The sequence below is a fragment of the Neopsephotus bourkii genome, unplaced genomic scaffold (assembly GCF_033783945.1).
Source record: "Neopsephotus bourkii isolate Nb327-2 ecotype Australia unplaced genomic scaffold, CSIRO-AGI_Nbou_v1 NB_318, whole genome shotgun sequence".
In the NCBI taxonomy this organism is placed as follows: Eukaryota; Metazoa; Chordata; class Aves; order Psittaciformes; family Psittacidae; genus Neopsephotus; species Neopsephotus bourkii.
In genome coordinates this window covers 44,857-51,858 of record NW_026900826.1, presented here as the reverse complement: position 1 = coordinate 51,858, position 7,002 = coordinate 44,857, and positions in this window count along the sequence as shown.

Sequence of the window (7,002 nt, the reverse complement as noted above, 5' to 3'; positions counted from 1 at the left end):
ATTAGCTTTAGACACAGATTTGGCAGGCAAAATTTGAACTAAGAATGGCTGATTCTGTATTCTTTAGGTTTAATTTTAGCTTTACTGGCCTTTCAGGTGTGCTTAAAAGCAAGATGGATTATGAAAATATGTGCCACAACTTATTGGCATGTATCCCTGAAACAGGAACATGTGAGATGAGAAATTCTTCATACGGCAAGATGTGTGTAATGGCCAATATCAAAGGCTGTTCACCCATTCTTAATGACTATAACCTGAAACCTGTTATTTGAAGTTCATTATAGGAGCTGAACTCTCTTCCCGCTATAAACTGACTACTTTGATTTTTTGTCTTTACTACCTTGAAGCTTACTCCTTATCCTGATGAATGTCTACATGTGGTCCTGAAACTCGCTGTTGTCCTACATGTCTCCTTCTGTTTCTCCTGTGTTGCTACCTTGTGAGTGATTTCTCATAATTACAGCACATTTTTGTGAGGACACATTGCCTCTTCTGTGCTGCCAGACCCAGTCCTCAGAGTCGCAGTAGCTGGAGGGCAGGCAGAGAGCATTTTACAGCTGCTTTGTGAAAATCCCAGTGGCTGAGACCTTGGTGATGTTGGGACTCAGACAAATCCAGATGTCGAGAGTTCTTACAGGGCACATCTCAAGCTTCAAAATGTTCACAAATTCTTGTTAATAATAGGTGCACCCTGTCTAAAGATCATGCTTACACTGTTCTGCATTAATATCTACTCTAGCTTCAGTTCAGGCTCCCTGGCACAAGTGAGTATAGAAGGAAAAAGTTGCTGTAAGCCATTTTATACTCAACTAAATAAAGGCTAAGCCTCATCCTGGTATAAGAACAAAGCTGATTAAAAGCTGGTGTAATGTATTCCTAGCTGAGATACTGTTCACAGATTGAAGTCCTGCCTGTTGCTATAACCCTCCTGTACCAATAGCCAGACAAGGACTAGTGAGTTGCTGATCTGACACTGTGACATGTCATGTGATAGTTTCTCCACCCTTGGGGAATTCTCCCTGAAGAGTTGCATCCTGTCTCAGAACTGTTTTGCACTGTTGGAACAGTTTAAAGAAGCTGCCTCCTGTCAATCAGTCAAGCCTGTTGTGTCTAACAGATGTTTGCACTCCTGTCTCAGAACTGCATGAATTCACATCTGAGCCTTAACCAGACAAAGCACATTTGAGTGGGGTCCTTTTCTGTGTTGTTTGCTTTTCCACCCATTTTAGTCTGCCAGGTATGTGCCGATGCTGAGTGCTCTGTGCAGGGATATCCTCTACTCATCACTGAAGTCTCCGAGGGAGCTTTCAGACAAATAGTATGCATGTCTTTTACCAGAAGCTTTCTAATCTGACATTATGAATAATACAGAGCATGTCAAGAATGTCTCTTTGTTCTAATGGAAGTGGCAGGTTCCTGAGGTGGAAGTTAGGAGTTTTTGGTCTTTAACTCTGGAAGGGGAGAGGTGCGACCTGCTTCATTACTGTGGGGAAGTAATTCTGCTTGGTGCATCTGTTTGAGCTCCTGATGCTTGCCTGTTTGTCTTCTTTCTTGGACTACAGAGTGTTTGAAACAGTGACTTTTTCTTTTTTTTTCTCATTTACAGTAACCTGAGAGGTGAACCTGTTCTCCATCAGAGCCTGGGGAATATTCTTCACTACAATGAAAACAATTGAAAAAGGCGTTGTAAGATATGCTATGCTGTAAAATCTATTTGCTTACATTTCTCTCAAACTTGTACATTGAATTGGTGATGAAAATGCAAGTATGTGTTTTGACATCAGCTAAACCTAACGAAACCCATTTTTTCCCCCATGAATTTCTGTTTTTCCTACTCGATATTCCTTACTGTGTCCTAAATATATTCCTATACTTCTGCTTTTCATGTAAGTGTGTGGATTGCCCTTCATTTTCAGAACGTCACCTGAGAGATCAGTGACTTAGAGAAGCTCTGGGGGGACTTTAGTGTCTGTCTCCCAAGTTCAGTCTTTTCGGTCAGAAAGTGAGGCAGCTGTTCCAGCTGATCCTTGGGGAAGCGGAGAGGTCGGTGTGCCCAGGAGGGGTTAGCTGTATGTAACTACGAGACCCCACCTCAAATTTCCTCAGCAACAGGAGAATTTTATTTGACGAGCTCTCTGATGTGGTCCTTTCATGCTTTCATACTGAACGCACATTTAATTTTCCTTTTGAACTGTCTAGTACATTTAGCAGTTGGAAACGGCTTTATTTCATTCCACCAGCTCCAGAGATGGAATCCTTCTTCTCTCCCAGTTCTTATCTTTACAGTAAATTCATGTATCTTTTGAAACTGAGCATTGTGCTCATGGCTTTACTTTTACATGTTCAAGCAGTTGTCTAGTTTAAAAACAAAATTCATTACATTTGTGAGAAAATTTGCTTTCTTAAACCATTCGAAGCTATTTTTATCAGGCCATTTCTCCAGCAGGTTTATGACCTCATCCTTTATTAAACTCTGTCTGACCTCACTTGTTAACAAAGGTCAGACATATTAGTTTCCTAGCTTCTCTTTTACCAAGTGACACCCACACTGGTGGTGCTTTCCCATTCGAAGAGCTGCTTTTCTTCCAGCTGTACAACAGGTGAAAATCAATCCAGCTCTGGAGATCCTTTTCTTACTGTTAGTATGTAAGCACGGTTTGTTCTCAGTGGTTTGCTGGGGCCTTTAGTTTCCCCCTTCCCCTTTCTTGAAGTGTGTAGCCTGTTCACCCGCTGCCAGACTCCAACTGTGCCAGTTAAAAAAGGGTCTGCCTGCCTCTTTATTTTACATGGAAGTTAATAGATGTTTCTTGGAAACCTACATGCCACTTCTTCAAATCAGCACTGAATCCAGTCCTTGGGTGATGGTGGTTTCCAGATGCTGATTACATCAAGTGGGAGTTGTTCAAAGTCCCCTTCTCTTATCCCTGCCATGTTAACAAGTTGGGGGCTGTCTGTTTTGGTAGTCTAGATGTTGAGGTTTACTGGTGAGTCATGAAAAAACTAGAAGATTTGAACTTGGCTTTTCATTAGAACCTTACTTTCTTCAGTAAGGTAGGGGTTGATCTATTTTCCTTGCTTGGTCAAAGGCAGGTCTCTGAAGTAAGCAGGATATGTCTGTCTTAATCTAGGATATGGCTCAAGGATAAAAGGAGCTTCTTCATACTTCACTACTACTCTCTTTTTAGGTGTGTCCATGTCTAATCAGCAATCTAAATATCTATTTGCTTCTCCAGCTTAATTTATGACAAGTTTGGAATGTAATTTCTTTCTTGTTGAGAATTTAGGATTTTGTATAACTTTTTAGAATAAAACAGCATCTGCAACTGTATGAGTTGAAGTTCCCACAGCATTTCAGTTTCTTCTCCTGGAAGAAGATAGTCCTGTTTTAAGAATCAGTCATCTGTCCACCCCTGTTGATACTGGGACATAATATTAATTTGACATCTCTACAAAGCCTGTCTGTTTGGTCAGGAGCATACACATACAGCTGCTCCTTTGGTTTCATCTGATCCCTGAGTCCATCCATCCTGAAAATATGTGTTAGTGTGTCACTGCTGAGGATGGCACTTTGCTTTTTCACAGTCTGTGCCTCCCCCTATTTATCTTTCATATTGTCTTGGGTTAACTCTGTGTCCTTACTATCACCTTTTTTGCCTTTTTCGATCTTTTTATTTGCTGGTGATGCCCTGTTTTGGCTAACCTTATTGCTTTTCCTGCTGCTGCTGTATTTATTGATAAATGACTCATTTCACCCCAGGCCACATAATCAGTACTCCTCTTTTTCCCTTGCTGAGAACTTGAAAAACGTACTTGCAGAAATATTTGAGGATAGGACTGTGCACTTCAGGCCAAATTAGAGACACAAATCCCCTCATCTTTAATAAGGTGCACATCTAATGTTTCGCACAGCGCTTTGAAGATTTATGTCCCTGCCTCTGTTTCTCATTTAGGGCACAAATTATCTGTGATTGTATTATGGTTACTGGTTCATCAGTGCTGTGTTTTTTATTTCATCCCACCTTTCTTCTTAACAACTCTCATCCTCTTTCTTGCAGGTAACCCAATTAATGGTTCTATTTCATGTCATTCAGTGGCAAAATCCTCGCTGCCTCCACTGGGCACAGGATCAATCCTTACAGTTCTCTCTGAGCTGCTTTTTCTCCCCGCTTGGGATCGGAGGGCTGTGTGTGTTGTACGACACAATGGGTGGGGTATGATCATGTTTGCAGTTTCTGGAAATGCTGCCAAGGCAATTGTCACATGCTGTTACTAAATATTACATTTCTGTGGGTTCAGAAAATCAAAACAGCCAGCTTCCCCAAGTCTTCCAATATGAGTTAGCTATAGAAATCACATCAATGCCTCCTTTTAAGGCATAGCATAAAAATACAATGAAAGCCAAAAGTAGTTCAAGTCTGCAAAAAGTTCCACAATGCATATGTCTCCTTCTCTGTTTTTTTTATTGTAGAAAAATTGTAAAATTGCAATTGTTTATTGTAGATTTCTTTTATTATTATTATCTTTTATCAGATCTGTGTGGCTGTCTTCCTTGACTCTAGCTTTTAACCTCTTTAAATGGCTTCCCAGTTTCTGTGTATTTCACTGCTTGACTTCATAATCAGGCAAACAAACCTCCGTTGTAGGTTAAGGTATGCTTTACAGTTGTATATGGTGAGAATCACTGTTTGCTCTGTGAATACTACACTGAGGAAATGCTTTAATTATTTTTATTAAAAAGCTAAGTGAAAAATTCCTTTTCAAGTTACGGTAGGCAATAATTAATATGTTGAATGAAGTTACTGGTACTTTATGGTGTTATTGAATGAGTGAAGGATGTCTGAAGTTTTAAAGCACAACAGTCTGCCTTTGGGTTTGTGCAGTTTTGGTAGCATATTTGGGGTTACATAATACAGCTAACACATAATACACTGGAACAAGTTGCCCAGAGAAGTTGTGGATGCCCCATCCCTGGAAATGTTCAAGGATAGGTGCGACAGGGCTTTGAACAACTTGGTATAGTGGAAGGTGTTCCTGCTCATGGCAGGGTGTTGGAACTAAACTGTCTTTAAGGTCCCTTCCAATCCAAACCATTCTATGATTCTAGGAATATTATTTTAAAAAGCACTTGACATGCTGAAAAGGTTGTTTTCCTTTGCTGCTCTTGAAGGCCCAGAGCTAAAAGAATTCTCATTCATTCTTTCCCCACCCTATTTTTATTTTTTTATTGTATTATTATTTTTTTTTCAGTAATATTATGGGCTCTATCCCTGAGAGCAAAGCAAAAAATGAAACTGTTCAATAACAGATGTAATGCAGATGGACCCTACTTCAGGAAAAGAGAAATGATCCTGTATTTCACAGTAAATACCTTGCTACTTTATGGAATTTCACTGTGCAGTCAGGAGCTACCTGTTCCTTGAGTAGCACGTAGTGACCAGGTTGTCACAATCTCTTACTCTCAGATCTTCTTTCCTATTGCTTGCATTCGTAAATGAGAACTCATGGAATTTGTATGGATGTAACATGCTTAGATCACAAGCTTTCATTGTTGATATGTGTCTGAGTTGTAACAATAGTCCTTGTCACTACCCTAGCATCTCAAAGACTAAATTATGGGATTGCTTGTGTGAGTCGTCAATATATCAGACAACCTGATCTCAATTAAATTACCAGCTGTAGTACCCTCCATGTGTAATGCACTGAGATGTCAAATACTACCCAATATGCTTGTATTATATTTAGATAGTCTATTTATTTGGGATTTTTCTGTTGTTGATTTCACTACAGCTTTATAATTAAACCTGTCTCTGACATCATGGGAAAAAAGGAAAAGTGCCCTGTAGTTATGGCCAGTTAAATATACCGTTGTGTGTTAGGAAATGTTACTGCAGTGATAGCTGTGCTTCGCATTGTTTCTGCCTGTCATTATAATGTACAGTGTCTAGGGATCCTTAATTCATGCACTATTTGACCCAATTGAGTGGATTGCCTTATTCAGTTAATAGCATATATATTGTCATGGCCTATCTGTGAATTTTAATTTAAGGATTGTCAGTCTGATTGCCTTCAACAGTTGTGTCATGTCACTGAAAGCTTTTGAGATTTTGCTGCTTTATTTGTATGTCATGACCTAATTCTTTGTACACATTAAAAGATGAACAGCTGCATGCGCATAGTACAGCAGTGATACAGTATATGCAGACTCACAGTCACATACAGTACTGTAGACTCACAAATATAAATGCTTAAAAATGAGTAATGGTGCTCGAAGGCTAATGCATGCAAACATAAGAAATCATGGGTCGGTAGGAAGCATCAGGATGAAAATTCCTATATGCAGAAAGGAATCTAGGATTTTCAGAAGGGTCTAACCAGGTAAAGTGTCTAGCTTCTGTTGAAATGTATCAAAGCCAGGGCCTAAACCATAGTGTGCTTTGAAAAACCAGCCAGGTACTGATGTATGGTTTTGGATATCTGTATACGTTTGAAAGTAACTATGGTGGGTGGGAAGCCTGTATTTAACTGGAAGTCAATGGGATTTAGCCATTAGTGATTGTTCACCATGGAGAATAGACGGTTGCATGGGGACTTCATAGCAACCTTGCGGTATCTAAAGGGGCCTACAAGATGCTGGGGAGAGACTCTTCATTAGGGACTGTAGTGATAGGACACAGGGGAAATGTGTTCAAACCTGAACAGGGGAAGTTTAGGTTAGATGTAAGAAAGAAGTCCTTTACTGTGAGGGTGGTGAGGCACTGGAATGGGTTTCCCAAAGAAGTGGTAAATGCTCCATCCCTGGCAGTGTTCAAGGCCAGGATGGACAGAGCCTTGGGTGATATGGTCTCGTGTGAGGTGCTCCTGCCCATGGTGGGGAGAGGGTTAGAACTAGATGATCTGAAGGTCCTTTCCAACCCAAACCGTTCTATGATTCTACCTGTATTAAAATCGTTCTGAAGTACGAGGGCACTTCTCAGTAAACTGTCGTATATTTAGATGTTTAGG